Genomic DNA, 15,603 nt, shown 5'->3' with positions numbered 1-15,603 from the left:
GAATCTACTCTTAGACCACCCTAGTGAAGTACCGTAGACCATATTGTCTAGATGGGACAAAATAATAAATTTGGACTAAGAACTTACTGTTTAGAGAGAGAAAATAGTAAATAATGTTCACAATGAGAAGACAATAAATAACTAACAAGTCTGTGACTTTTGATTTAGATGAGACCACTTTTGATTTTTGAGGAATAAAAGAAGTTAGTTTTTTGGTCCTGATACATAAAATGATTCATGGGGTTTCACATACAGACAATTAGTTTTCTTTTCAGCAAATATTTAACATATCTCTCAACATACTTTCACCAGTTTTTGGTAAATACACATTGCTGTAGGTATACCAAGTTTTTGTTATGTTTAGTAACTAATTTCATGTTTTCTGTATATATAAGTATAGCTATTGGACCCTGCATTGAAAACCTTCTTAGTACTAACAACACTCCTTTTATTATTACCTTCATAGTTGCTTTAAATGACACATTTATTTTGAGTTCTACTTCTGGCAGAGTTGCAAAGTCTATGAGAATGTTACCTCCTGTCTCAGAAGCTTGTTAGATATTGCTGCCACCTAAATATTGTAATAAAAGTGTTTAAATAAAAATCTTCTTAAAATTTAAAATGAGTTATGTTTAAAAAGAAAAATGAACTTTGTATCAAGAAAAAAACACCATTGTCCCAAGTTATACAAATATATTTGCTTTGATGTAGGTCTTGCTACTGAAGAGAGAGGAAACTTCCAACATAACAGTGTGGAAAACCACATTAACAACTATTATGTCAGGCATTTGCTCTGTACAAATCAATGTATTTAAATCCCTTTTCAAAAAGTTATTGTTAAATAATGTACTAAAATAATCAAAATACATTTATTTCTAAAGCGCCTATTTCCAACAAAACTCATATCACACATAAAATCACAACTGTTTTAAAACCTAAATTTAAAAATAAAAATTGTTTTCTATTTATAAAAAACAAAATTTAAAAATCTCGGTTTTTCAAATCATATATAAAGTTAAAACTTTTTTTAAAAACACCAACTTTAGAAACAAAACTGTGCTTGGCTTATCCAAGTGTAGTGGTTTGTAGCAGAAACTGGGGGATAAATTTGTCTCCATTGCACCCTGTTGGGAGAGAGTTTTCTATGTTTCTTGACTTTAATAGAGGGCGGGGTTACCTACTACCTTTGTTTTATATTATCTTCTCAAAGATGTTTGTATAGCAAGCAGCCTTAGAAGACAGAGATAATGTCTCTCCCAAGAACAAAGAGCCGGCAGGCTTACTGCCCATTATAAAAGATTTGTGTTCCTAAACTCAGGATTTATCTTCTGCCGTGCAACTCACTGTGTGCAAGTGTAGTTTATTTATTTTCACGTTGCTGTGTGTGACCCAGTGAACCAGTGCAAGATAATGCTGATACTCTTGGTCAGGTGCAATAGTTGTGTGAGTCAGTGAAGTTCTCTTTCTCTGACCCAGGAGTCTCACGTCTTCTGCCAGCATCCATGAAACTGTGGCAGCCTAGCTGGTTAACTTGCAGGTAGAGTAAAATCTCAGGCCCTTCACAATTATTCACAGTTTGGAAATGAGGATGGGATGCTGACAGAAACTTGGCTTCCTGGAAGAGAAAGAGTAAGGGTATTGTGAGCTGATTAATGGGATTGGAGGGAAAAGTTCATGGGAATCGATGGCAAATATGGTAACCAAATTACAAATCAGCAGAGTGAGAAATGGTCCCCAATTTTATCACCTGCTATTGAGAGTGAATTCAGAAAACATTGCATGTCAAGCATCAGAAAGTGCATTCAAAAGCAGTGGCCTAAACAGTGGCTTGGTTGTTGTTAACTGTCACTGGGTGAGCAGATTCTCTCTCCACTGGGCTGTCAGCCTCAAGTCTACTCCTCAAGCCTCCAGTCAACAAGATAAATTGGAGAGGTTAGACCTGTAGCCCTGGAAAACTCTCATAGGTCTTAACATATAACCATCCTGGGTTATGTCAGGCCTCTGAGCCCAAGCTAAGCCATCGCATCCCCTGCGACTTGCACGTATACGCCCAGATGGCCTGAAGTAACTGAAGAATCACAAAAGAAGTGAAAATGCCCTGCCTCGCCTTGACCGATGACATTCCACCACAAAAGAAGTGAAAATGGCCAGTCCTTGCCTTAAGTGATGATATTACCTTGTGAAAGTCCTTTTCCTGGCTCATCCTGGCTCAAAAACCTCCCCCATTGAGCACCTTCTGACCCCCACTCCTGCCCGCCAGAGAACAAACCCCCTTTGACTGTAATTTTCCTTTACCTACCCCAATCCTATAAAACAGCCCCACCCTTATCTCCCTTCGCTGACTCTCTTTTCTGACTCAGCCCGCCTGCACCCAGGGGATTAAAAAGCTTTATTGCTCACACAAAGTCTGTTTGGTGGTCTCTTCACACGGACGCGCATGACAGGTTAGAGGAAGGTTCTGACCTTCTTCAGACAAGAGTTACAGATATATTCATTTTATAAACAAAAATAGCCAAGTAATTATTTTAAATAGACAAATAAAAATTGTACATATTTTTGATGTAGAACATGATCTGTTGATATATGTATACATTGTGGAAAGCCTAAGTCAAGCTAATTTACATCTCCTCACACAGTATTTTTTTGGAGAGAACATTTAAAATCTGCTCTTGTAGAATTTTCCAATATGCAGTACATATTTATTAACTATAGTCACCATATTGCACAATAGATCTCCCAAATTTATTTCTCCTAAGTGAAATTTTGTATCCTTTGAGCAACACAGTGTACATTTACACTGACCACAAAGTAGAAAATATATGGCCCCTACGAGCAGAAACCGAGTAAGTTATTAGAACTTGGCTAGTTCATTTGAGAGATAAGGGCAGTAGACGCATAATGCTTGTTGAGGAAGAATGGCAATAGCTGGGAAGCCTTAAGACTGAGTCCTTCCTGCAGTCTTTCATGCCAACCTTGGATTCTTTCAGAGATGACAGTCAAAAGTCTCAGAGTGTTTTCCAGCAGGTCCTGGCTCCAATGGGAGCTTTGTTCCTTTTGGAGAGATTTCTCTGGAGCTGACGAACTTCCACAGGAAAGCATACATAAGGCATTGTTATGTGTTAAACTGTGTCCCCACAGAAGTGATAGCCTCAAGTACCCTAGAGTGTGTCTTTATTTGGAATAGGGTCATGACAAATATGATGAGGTAAGTTAAGATGAGGTCATACTAGAGCAGGGTGGGCCACTAATGCAATATGCCTGGTGTTCTTATACAAAGGAGAAATGTGTACATAGAGACGCACAGGAAAAACATCATGTGAAGATGAAGGCAGAGAGTCAGTGTTACATGGATATACCAAGAAACACTAAAGATGTTCAGCAAACCTTTAGATGCTAAGTGGGAGGCATGGAACATGTTCTTTCTCAACAGCTCCCAGAAGCAATCAGTGATGCAGACACCTTGATCTTGGACTTCCAGCCTCCAGAACTAAGAAGCAATAATTTCTGTTGTTTAAGTCACCCAAGCATTATGGTTCTTTATCAAGGAAACCCTAAGAAACTAATACAGGCATTGACTAATCTTTGGGCTTTTAATGCCCCTGAATTGGGTTTGCAATGCTGATAAAAGTGACTCACTGGAGAATGAGAGACTGACATTGTAGATAAATTGTTGAGGTCAGACCTGTAGCCTTGGAAAACTCCTATAGCATTTGCATTTAAATTGGGCAAGAACTTAAGTATATTTTCTTGATAATGGGACACCAAATGTCTCAGATTAAGGTGCATCCCTTTTTAAAAAATTGTCCCTGTGCCAGTCAATCCCATGTCAGGTGATGGGTACAAATCCATGCCCACAGTCGGAATACAATGCTGCTATGGCTGCCTGGTCAAGGGACCCCCAAAGCTGAAACAGGTAGTGTCAGTTATGAGGACTCTGCCACCTATTAGAGTGTTGGCCAGGTCGAATACACTGCAAATTCATTTGGTTGAGCTGCCTCTGTTGCTCATAACTAAAAGTAAGTGCTCCCCTCTTACTGGTGGAAAGCTACAAGCTACTCTCTATATCTTATACCTAACCCATCCCTCTCTCTCTACTCTGATCTCAGCTATTTTAAGGAGATAAATGATTAGAGATGAAGTCAAGCTCTCCCTGCCTACAAGTGGAATCAAAGGCCACAAGCAACTGCCCAAGTATAGCCACGGGCAGAGACTTTGGGGAGGGGAGGGAAGCATAATTTCATGCCTCTGTTGTATACTGACACGCAGGGCCCTTGTCAGAATGGGACATGCAAACCTTCCATTAATAGAGTTTGGGCAGGAATTAGAGTAGGGAAAGGAGGCAAGTGTGACCTTGTGTTTATGGTCTTTTTGGCCAATACAGTGTATTATTTTTTGTCATATCTATGTCTGAAATGTCTGAATATACATTAGAAATTGAAGTGCTCATACTACCTTGTCTAGGAAGTGGTGGAAAATCCTCCTGATCAGTAACAGCAGTAAGTAGATAACTGCAAGTACCGAAGGGGCCCCACAACCCTCATGGGCTCTCTGAGCCACAAGTCTCCATGTCTGATAGTCTTGGTGATTGGAGCCTCTTATGATAAATGGGGCCAGCCTTTACCCAGAAGTCTTTGTTGACGTCTGGACCCATCACCTCCTTGACACAGCTGTTAAATCACTTTGATTTAAAGCCTTTTTGGCTTGCTACTATGCTCCTTCAAAACTAAATACCTGACCCACGAAAGTCTTGTGGCTCTCCAGCCTGATATTTTCATTTTGGGTGGGTTGACTCAGACTCACTGATTAATAAGATGGAGAGGGCCTGACAATCCCTACTTGGTAAGTGGAAATGGCATATTCAAGAAAGCAGCTATCCCACTGCCAGCAGCACCTTGTCTTAACATAACAAGTAGCAGCTATCACTCTGGGGAAACCTTTATTTGTCACTTTGCCATTTACAGCAAAGCTGCTGGCTCAATGGGACCTTCAAGTCACAGATTTTTCCTGTGTGTCTGTGCCTCTTTCCCTGATGGTTCAGCTAACCTGAAACCCAATTGTGTCCTATTTTTACCTATTCTTAGTTTGTTGCTAATGTCCTAGCTGTTTGGTCTGCCATTTGCAATACTACATATTGGCAGATTGAAGGCACCCATTTTGGGGATCCTGAACGCTGGAAACAAATTGCAATCGATTATGTCTGTATTATTCATGTAAATTAACAACAGCAAGGACCTGTTGTGTAAGGACACTGGCTGGATCGTGCTGCCCAAGTGGTAGTACAGCTTGAACAGCAGCCTGGTCCTATTTCAGTGTCTTTTCTTGTTCTAGGCCCCACTCAAAACTAGAAGCTTTTTGGGTTGCTGGATAAATGGGCTAGAGCAACATACCCAAATATGTTGTCTCCAGAATCCAAATAGACCTACTAGGCCTTGTGCCTCTTTCTTGGTTGTACAAGGGGTCAAATGCAATAATTTATCCTTCACCTTAGAAGGAATATCTTGACATGCTCCACTCTACTGGATCCCTAGAAAGCTTACTGAGATAGAAGCCCTCTGAATTTTAGTCCAATTTATTTCCCACACACTGATACACAAATGTCTTATCAATAAGTTGAGAGTAGTTGCTACTTTTTGTTCATTATGTTCAATCAATATAATGTTATCAATGTAATGGACCAGTGTGACATTTTGTGAAAGGGAAAGGTGATCAAGATTTCTGGAAACTAAATTATGACACACAGCTGGAGAGCTGATACACCCCTGAGGTAGGATGGTGAAAGTGTATTGCTGTCCTTGCCAGCTGAAAACAAACTGCTTCTGGTGGGCCTTATAGGCAGGTATGGAGAAAAAGGCATTTGTCAGATTAATAACTGCATACCAGTTACCAGGAGATGTGTTAATTTGCTCAGGCAACCAAACCACATTTGGTACAGCAGTGGAATTGAAGTAACCACCTAATTAAGCTTAAGAAAATCCACCATCATTCTCCAAGAGCCATCTGTCTTCTGCACAGGTCAAATAGGAGAGTTGAATGAGTATGTGGTGAGAAACACCATCCACTGTATCTTTCTTCTTTATATTGGCACTGATTTTTCTACTCCCTTCAGGTATGCGGTATTACTTTTGGTTTAGTATTTTTCTAGGTAGAGGAAGTTCCAATGGCCTTTCTCACCAGGTCCTCATTCCACAGGTCAGGGAACCAATGTGGAGCTTCTTCCAGCTGTTCATTATGTACATGCCAATTATGCATTCTGGAACTGGGGAAATAACCACAGGATGGGTTCAGTGACAAAATGGACCCATTGTGATTTAAGCCTGAGCTAAAACTCCATTGAACACTTGACCTCCATTAGGACATACTCTAAATAAAGGATCACAGTGACCTTTCAAGGCTCTCAAATCAATATCAGTAACTCCTTCCCCCAAAGGTCTGATTATTTCCTTTCCCCCATTGCACAATTACCCTGGTAAAAGGCTGGAGGTTCCTTTGGGGAAGAATGAGAGAAACATTAACAGTATATGTTTTTGGTGGTATACTGAGTGCATCCTCAAAGGGGCCAAGTGTTCCCTTCATTCAAGGGGCTCTGCCTTTGTAAACTGACTCAAATCTGGGAATTGACTGAGGGCCATGATTCTCTTTTTAAGATTCAAGTTAAACTTTTGTTTGCTTAACCTGAAAATTTTTGCTTACATATGTCAGGTAAGAATTTAGTAGGAAGTCTATCTATTTCATTTATAAGAACATCATGATTAACTAGCCAATGTTATATATATCTACAGGAGTCACACTATTCTGATGGATGCTTTGACTCCGCTCCCTATCAAGGTTACCACATCCACTTTGCTCTTGATGGTTGAGTACTGCCACTTGGCCCCTACCATCCCGGATTTTATTACCCTTATTGTCTGTAGGTTTCTTAATTCAGTGACTGCAGATTCCAAAGTAAGGTCTAGCCTACAGAAAAGAAATTACAGAGCCTTCAAGGATGCCAGTGCTCCTCTCACAAATTTATTTCTCACAGTATTGGCAAAGGTATGTCTTCTGTACACTGCCAGTGTGAGTGAGTAAGTCTTACATGACAAATCCATTCTAACATTTCAGTCTCCCTAAGTTTTTGAATCCCTTCTTCTACATTAATCCAAGGAATGTCTGACATTTCCAGTTCACTCTCTGTGGGCCATCTTGTGGTCCATGATTCAGTCAACCAACCAAAGAAACTTTTAGAGCCCTTTCTAACTCCCTAAGCTGCGACACTAAATGCAGAATCTCTGCACAGTGAGCAGAGATTAAATTCAATCTCTGCTGTCAATAAATTCAGCCTGATCCAACTGTATACTGCTTCCACCATCATCCCACATGCTTTGTATCCATTCTCACCATATTCCTTGGATTTTTGTCTGCATAAATTAGAAAACAAAAGTGGTTCTTTTAGAGTGCGATGCACCTCCTCTGGGTCATACACTGTACCTCACTTTCAGGGTCCTACTAAAACTAGAGTCTAGTTATAGGTCTAAAAGGAAAGAGGGATGGTCAGGGTGGGCCCTGAGAAGAAACAGCATTGTCTTGCATAGCAATACCTTGGAGAGACTATTACCATTTTGTCAGGTAATGCAGGGTTAACCCCTCAGATGAGGATGGAAAGCCCAATACAACTGGGGGTGGGGATGCCACTGTCATGAAGGGTTGGGAGGCCCCTTTGCAGGGGTTGGGGAATTAGTTCCACTGGGGCTGGGGAGGCCACTTTCAGTGGGGGTTGGGAGACTTTTTCCACTGGCAAAGAAGACTCATCAGAATTTAGGGACTCAATGTCTCCAGCTTCATCAGGATCTTTGCACATGTCTTTATCTTTAATTTAAAGAAACCCATTCTTTCTAATTGATGTCCTCACTTTAGCGTAGAAATCCTGCAAAGGTGGAAAGTCAACTTTGTTGTAATTTAGCCAGTTGCAGAATGAGGTTTTGTGTTTAATTTTTAGCAGTTTTAGTCCCGTGGCTACAGGAGATAAGGGTCTTTTTCAGGGTACACATAGAAGCTCTTTGATTATTTATATGGCTGGGAATTTGAACTTTTGCACTCATTCTTTTCTTGTGCAACTTTTCCAATGACATTAGGACCAACCAGTCTATGTTGTTATATGCATTAGTTTTCCAGAAACGTTCAAAAATATCATATACAAAGTCTCCCAACTCCTTACTTACTATTAGTGGCTCACTGGAAGTATACAGTGCAGGTATTTTGCATATCCCTATTGCCAGATCATGCCAGTGATTATCCCTGCACTCTTTACTACTGGAAATAGAGTCCTTTGTATATTTAAATCTAATCAGATTAGAGAGCCAATTCCATAAACTTTGGAATGAATTCAGAAAACTCATCCTTAATATGTTCTTTTAGAGCCAGTCTCAGTACTAAAATCTGTATTAAAGTTCTCCAAAAATACATATTATTATGAGAAAATGGCTCAGGTAATTATGGAAACTGAAAAGTCCCACAATCTGCTGTCTGCCGGCAAGCCAGAGGCCCAAAATAGCTGGCAGTATAATTCAATCCAAAACTGAAGAACTGAGAATGCGGGGAGTTTATCTAAATCCCAGTTCAAGGGCAGGAAACAATGAGATGAGACGGTGACATGGTTTGGCTCTGTGTCCCTACCAAAATCTCACCTTGAATTTTAATAATTCCCACATGTCAAGGGTAGGATCAGGAGGAGATAATTAAATCATGGGGGCTGATTACCTCATGCTGTTCTCATGATAGTGAGTGAGTTCTCATGAGACCTGATGGTTTTATAAGGCGCTCTTCCCTCTTTACTGGGCATTCATTCTCTCTACTGCTGCCCTGTGAAGAGGTGCTTTCCACCACAACTGTGAGTTTCCCAAGGCCTCCCCGGTCCTGTGGAACTGTGAGTCAATTAAACCTCTTTTCTTCATAAATTACACAGTCTCAGGTATTTCTTCACAGCAATGTGAGAACAGACTAGTACAGATGGTCGAGCTCAGCAATGAGGGAGGAAAAAAAAAGACTGAATTCTTCTTTCCTTTACCTTTTGTTCTATTCAGGCTTTCAAATGGATCAGGTGATGCCTACCAACACTGTGGAGGGCAATCACTCCACTGAGTCCATCAATTTGATACTGATCTCATTCAGAAACACCCTCATAAACACACCCAGAAATAATGTTTAATCTGGGCACCCTGATGCCAGTCGACACATAAAATTAACCACCATAGGAAGGACAAGAGATCTTCAAGTGTCTTCAAGGAAATCCCAGGAGTAGATCATGATACCTGCAGGAGACTATGAGATGTTTCCAAAGGGGAAGCCATTCTTAATTTGCAGGAAAGCTTTCTTGAGAAATAACTAATTAATTATTTATGCATACAATGCATGCAGTTATCCCTGTGATGGGAATCACACAGTTAAAATTTTCCCTTTTAGCTGAAGGGATTAAATATACCGCCTTGTCCGCCAAAGGCATTCAGTCAATACACAACTTTCTGGCCAGGGTCCTTATGAATGATAATAAAACCATCCCAGACTTTCCCCTTGCAGGCCAAGGTAGAGTCTGTGTAACTGCAAATATACCCTGCAGTATCTGGAATAATGCTTTTGGCTAAGGGGAAAGATCACTAGAGAAACTTGGGGAAAAACATACCTGTTTTTCTAAGGTAGACTTGGTGGTTTAGGGATTTGTTCAGCTCGTTGAGTCCAGGACTGGATAAGGTGGTGAGGCAGGGCATGACAGGTCAATTTTGCAGGTTGGCTTCATTCTACTGCTAGGAGTCCTGTTGATAGTAACTGCAGTTCAATGCTATATAAGCCAAATTGAACAGATTTAGGCCCAGCTCTTTCTATCAGATTAATCAGAGTGCTGATGGAATGATGTATCCACGGGAAAATTCTCCAGAAGACAAGATGGTGTAGAAACTAGGGGAGAATATTGTTGGGAGGTGGTCTCTCATATTTACACGTGTCTTATGAGCAAAGGTTCTGAGTGTCTTTGATCTACACTAGCTTTGTACAGCAAATTGTTTGTACGGCAAATTGTTTGTACAGCAAATTGTTTGTACAGCAAAGTGTTTGTACAGCAAATTGTCTTGGAAGATAGAAAGAGTATTTCTCTCTGGAGCAAGCGGCAGGCATGCTTACCGTTCAATATAAGAGATTCATGTTCCCTACGTTCAGGGTTCCTCTCTTGTAATGTAGCCTACTGCATGGACAGGTATTACCTGGACCTCTTTCCATCACCCTGTAGAACTGGGACTCAAGAAACTGGTTACTCTGGCTATCGCTATTGCTGTAATACATTCTTTGCTCACTGACCCAGAAATCTTACGGTTTTTGCCAGCATTTACAAAATGCAGCAGGCTAACTTATTAACTTCCAAGTAGGATCAGGTTAGGGTATCATGCTAGCATTTTTAAATCAAATGATTTCGCAAAGAAATCGAGATCACTCATTGTATTTGGCATCACTGGACCCACAACGTCTCACCAATGAATCGTTGTCCCTGAGTGAGAGCTGCCTCATTTGGGTGGGGTAAATATTCACTATTTACTGCATTCCCCAATGCTCACTTTTACCTCAAACCAACCCAACCTGCCTCGTCACTTTATATTACCTGCTGAACCCCATGGTCTTTGCATGCCTAGCTAGTACAGCAAACCTGCCCTATGAAAATTAATGATAAAACTAAGTGTGAATGTTCACTGCGTAAAGTCTTTCCTGTATAGAATCCTATATTCTACAATACAGTTCTATTAAATTACTTGCCTTGGTTCATATAAATGTGATTTGATTCATGGTCATAAGAACTGTATGTGGCTGTCAGGAATATAGTTTCTATAAAGTGAGGTTCACTTTAATACGGTTCTCCCACAATGCTGATATGAGATAGCTGTATGTATTTTGTGGATGACACAGTAGCGGTGGGTTTGCATCTGAGCTGGCCCAGTGACACTGACATTAATAGCCATGGGTTGATAGTGCTCCATAGATTGTGCCCATCAATTAGCCTGGTGAATCTGAGCCAGAATCCTTTAGCTACAGGTAAAGATGAAATGCACCTGAGTTGAGAAAATACCTGCCCTACCTATTATAAACCTGAGTGGTTTCAGATGGGAGAGGTAGGGCACCACCCCCCCCCCCCCGCCGAAAGGACATACCAAAATAAAGAGGACTTCTATCACCTGGCAAAGGCGGGTATGTATCTCTTACTGATAGGTTAAAAAAAAAATGTAGATACAGGGTGCCACTTCTCTTTGGCTGCAGTGTGGGATGAGAAGAGACTTCCGAGTTCCCTCCTGTCTCCCATCTTTAGTTAAAGGGAGAAGAAACCGAGTTCTGGACTATCAGTTCCTGCAGTCTGGTTGCCTCCCACCCAGCCAATTCCATACCAAGGGTAGCTTCTTCCCAGGAGGAGTTTTGCACTAAGAGCAGGAGTTTGGCCACGCAGTTGCTAAAAGAAGCTCATTACTGTCACAGCTGGAAATAATCTGTAGGTAATTTCCTTATATTTGATGCAACCTGCTTAGGAATCTCTTATAGTTTTTTACAGGGAGTTCCCTGCACATTGGGTGCCATTTACTTTTCAACTTTGAGATCAGGTGAGAGAAAATCAGAGTACTATGAATGAGACTTCACTTGGAAACCAGACAGTGGGCCTCTAAATGTGGCCCACCTGCTTGAGAGTCATTGGAGGGAGGGAGTGCTTGTTAAAGTGCAGACTCCAAGAAACAACAACTTATTTACCAATTAAAACAACAGGGTTGGGTTCCAGAGATCTGCATTTTATTTTATTTTATTTTATTTTTTTAATTATTATTATACTTTAAGTTCTAGGGTACATGTGCATAACGTGCAGGTTTGTTATATATGTATACTTGTGCCATGTTGCTGTGCTGCACCCATCAACTCGTCAGCACCCATCAACTCGTCATTTACATCAGGTATAACTCCCAATGCAATCCCTCCCCCCTCTCCTTCCCCCCTCCCCATGATAGGCCCCGGTGTGTGATGTTCCCCTTCCTGAGTCCAAGTGATCTCATTGTTCAGTTCCTACCTATGAGTGAGAACATGCGGTGTTTGGTTTTCTGTTCTTGTGATAGTTTGCTAAGAATGATGGTTTCCAGCTGCATCCATGTCCCTACAAAGGACACAAACTCATCCTTTTTGATGGCTGCATAGTATTCCATGGTGTATATGTGCCACATTTTCTTAATCCAGTCTGTCACTGATGGACATTTGGGTTGATTCCAAGTCTTTGCTATTGTGAATAGTGCAGCAATAAACATACGTGTGCATGTGTCTTTATATCAGCATGATTTATAAGAAACTACCATCAGAGTGAACAGGCAACCTACAGAATGGGAGAAAATTTTTGCAATCTACTCATCTGACAAAGGGCTAATATCCAGAACCTACAAAGAACTCAAACAAATTTACAAGAAAAAAACAAACAGCCCCATCAAAAAGTGGGCAAAGGATATGAACAGACACTTCTCAAAAGAAGACATTCATACAGCCAACAGACACACGAAAAAATGCTCATCATCACTGGCCATCAGAGAAATGCAAATCAAAACCACAATGAGATACCATCTCACACCAGTTAGAATGGCGATCATTAAAAAGTCAGGAAACAACAGGTGCTGGAGAGGATGTGGAGAAATAGGAACACTTTTACACTGTTGGTGGGATTGTAAACTAGTTCAACCATTATGGAAAACAGTATGGCAATTCCTCAAGGATCTAGAACTAGATGTACCATATGACCCAGCCATCCCATTACTGGGAATATACCCAAGAGATCTGCATTTTAAAGAAATACCCCAAGAGATATTTATCAGCATTTTCAATTCCAGGAGCCTATTGCAGTCCTCCCCTAAGGGTTGGGATAACTCTATTAGTATTTGCCCACCGGATGGCAAGCTCTACTAACAGCTAACATTTCCATAACTTTGTGGATTGTTAGATAAGCATGTCAATCCATAGTTTCCCTACTTCCTAGACCATGGAGACAGAGGTCCAGGAAGGGAGACAGAGAAACACCAAGCTTCCTAGAACCCCTTCTATTTTTTTTGTTCTTGTCTTTCCTAGCCTCAATAGGTTAGAGTGATGATATGCATGGTTCAGGACACTGAGGTAAGAACAGAAGAGATAGATATCCCCTAAAATGCCAGACCATACACCGTAGGGTTACATCTGGGACCAAGGAGAAAGGATCTTTACTAAGAATCTGTGCTAGGAAATAGTAGCTAAGCCAGAAGATGAATGATAGAATTGGGATCTAGAAAAGTCAATCAGTTGGCTCATAGTGGTTTTACAGCATTTATACTCAAGTGTAAGTAGTATGTTCAGTAAAATTTATGGTAAGTAACAGTATTGATTTTCATTCATGGGTTATAAATGAGGTGTGACTCATCTTCTCTGGATTGTTTTTCCCTGCCCCAGAGATGAACACTTCCATGTGCCCCTTCACTTCTCTTTCCCAGCCTTACGGCTTCACTGATGGCTCTTTCAACGCTCATTCTCACCTCTCAGGATGAACTACTTCCATCTACACATTCCTGATATTCGAATGTAATGAAAACATGGAAAGGTTAATTCATGTTGGGAAACAGATCAAGGACATTGATGGTAGTAGAAGGAGGTTCTCTAGCTGTGAGAACGAAGGTAGGAAAAAAACTTTAGACCCTATAATGTACCTACCAGCAAAAAAGCAAAGATACTTTTTTAACTCCCCAAATCAAAAACAATTAAATAATGCTATCTCCTCGTAAAAAGTCACCCCAAATCTTCATACTTATGTAACATATGAAGCACAACTAACCCAAATCAATGATGTTTTTTGCTTTCCCTTTTATGAAGGAAATGAGTAGAATTTATACATAGTTTATGTTTCTCTCACCATCTTTTCAGTCTTCCTTATGATATTGTGAGCTACCCAATATTTATATGTTTCTTTTCCTTAAGTTAGCTATAATTGGTTTCTGTTGCTGGCGATGCACAACTTTGATGGATGGAGAAACCAACAATTTCCCTAACAACTAATCCTCGGGAAACGTACCTTCTTTCAAAGAAAGCTGTGGCTATCTGTGAGAGGGGAATCCTACCTTATATATAAACAGCACCAGTATTGCCATTTTCTCAGTGAAACACAGCAGGGCCAACAGGAGAAGATGAGATTGACACACACAGTACTAGGATATATGTAGAAGTAGAGTGGGAGACTTTCTACTATTATTGACATTTCTGAAAGATTAACATAGAAAGGTAACTTCTAGGTCTGCTTTGTCAACTCAGATTGCTATAACAAAATACCATAGACTGGTTGGCTTAAACAACACAAATCAATTTCTTACACTTCTGGAAACTGAGAAGTCCAAGATCAAGATACAGGCAGATCTAGTTCTTGGTGAAGTCCCTCTTCCTGACTTGCAGACGGTTATCTTTTTGATGTATCCTCACATGGTAGAGAGGAAGCTCTGGTCTCTTTCTCTTCTTATAAGGATACTAATCCCACCTTGGAGGGCCCATCTCATGTCTTCATCTAAATAGAATTACCTCCCGAAGGCCCTAAACACCATCACAGTGGAGGTTAGAGCTTCAACACATGAATTTTAGAAAGACACAAACATTCAGTTCATACCCAGGTCTCTGAGATATCTCAGAATTTGGGTCAGGAAAGATACTTGACATACTGTATTAGCATCCTACTGCTGCTGTGACAAATTGTTATAATCTTAGTGACTTAAAAAAAAACAGAATTTTTTTAGCTTATAGATCTAGAAATCAGAAGTCCAAATACCAAAGTGTCAGCAGAGTTGCTTTCCTTCTAGAAGTTCCAAGAGGTAATCTATTTCCTTTCCTTTTGCAGCATCCAGAGGTCCTCTGCCTTCCTTGGCTCATGGCCTCTTCCTGGCATCATTGTGACCTCAGCTTCCATCATCACACCTGCTTCTCTCACTTTGTCACTCCTGACTCTCCCTTATAAGAACTGTTGTAATTAAATTGGGCCCACTCAGAATCAGGATAATCTTTGCATATCAATGTCCTTGACTTAATCACATATGCAAAGTACCTTTTGCTTTGTAAGGTGACATAGTCACAGGCTCTGAAGATTAGGATATGGGCATCTTGTCAGGGCAGGGATGTGGGGGTGGGAATTATTCTATCTACCACAGCATACCTAATGGTTACATAGGTAAGAAAATCCACATAAACCTCAGGACTCCCTAACTCAGTTTATTCCACCATTCTACTTTTTTTTTTTTTAATGTGTAAAATCTCCTGGCTTCACTAAAATCAGCTTTACCTAGGATCAGACTGAAGAAACCACAGATTTCCATTACAGTCCAAAAAAAGTAGGTCTAAATCGCCTTAGAAATTATGAGCAACTTCTTTATTTGTCTCTTGGCAGGAATGAAAATGAAAGTAACAGATTGCAAAGAAGAAATAAGAGCAGTTCAATAAACAGAATGCACATTATTTTGGGAGACAGAATATGAAAACATACCTCAGGGCTGATTTTCATTCACTTCAGATAATAGAACAGAACACATCTGGGGCTGCTTTGTTCTGCTGACTTTGGTTCCTGTCTGT

At 40.4% G+C, this 15,603-nt stretch overlaps 1 long non-coding RNA gene across 1 annotated transcript; it reads right to left on the bottom strand.

Annotated features, from left to right (window-relative positions):
- Nucleotides 1-1,447: 1,447 nt before the first annotated feature.
- LOC105488609 (uncharacterized) lies at nt 1,448-14,930 on the bottom strand. The gene is made up of 3 exons (XR_011620877.1): nt 14,810-14,930; nt 9,656-9,811; nt 1,448-1,615 (listed from the first exon to the last, which is right to left on the bottom strand). It is a non-coding gene; the product is annotated as an uncharacterized lncRNA (long non-coding RNA).
- Nucleotides 14,931-15,603: the final 673 nt, after the last annotated feature.

Source organism: Macaca nemestrina, chromosome 3 (assembly GCF_043159975.1).
Source record: "Macaca nemestrina isolate mMacNem1 chromosome 3, mMacNem.hap1, whole genome shotgun sequence".
In the NCBI taxonomy this organism is placed as follows: domain Eukaryota; kingdom Metazoa; phylum Chordata; class Mammalia; order Primates; family Cercopithecidae; genus Macaca; species Macaca nemestrina.
Note: the sequence above shows the minus strand (reverse complement) of the source record. Positions and strands in the feature narration are given on the sequence as shown.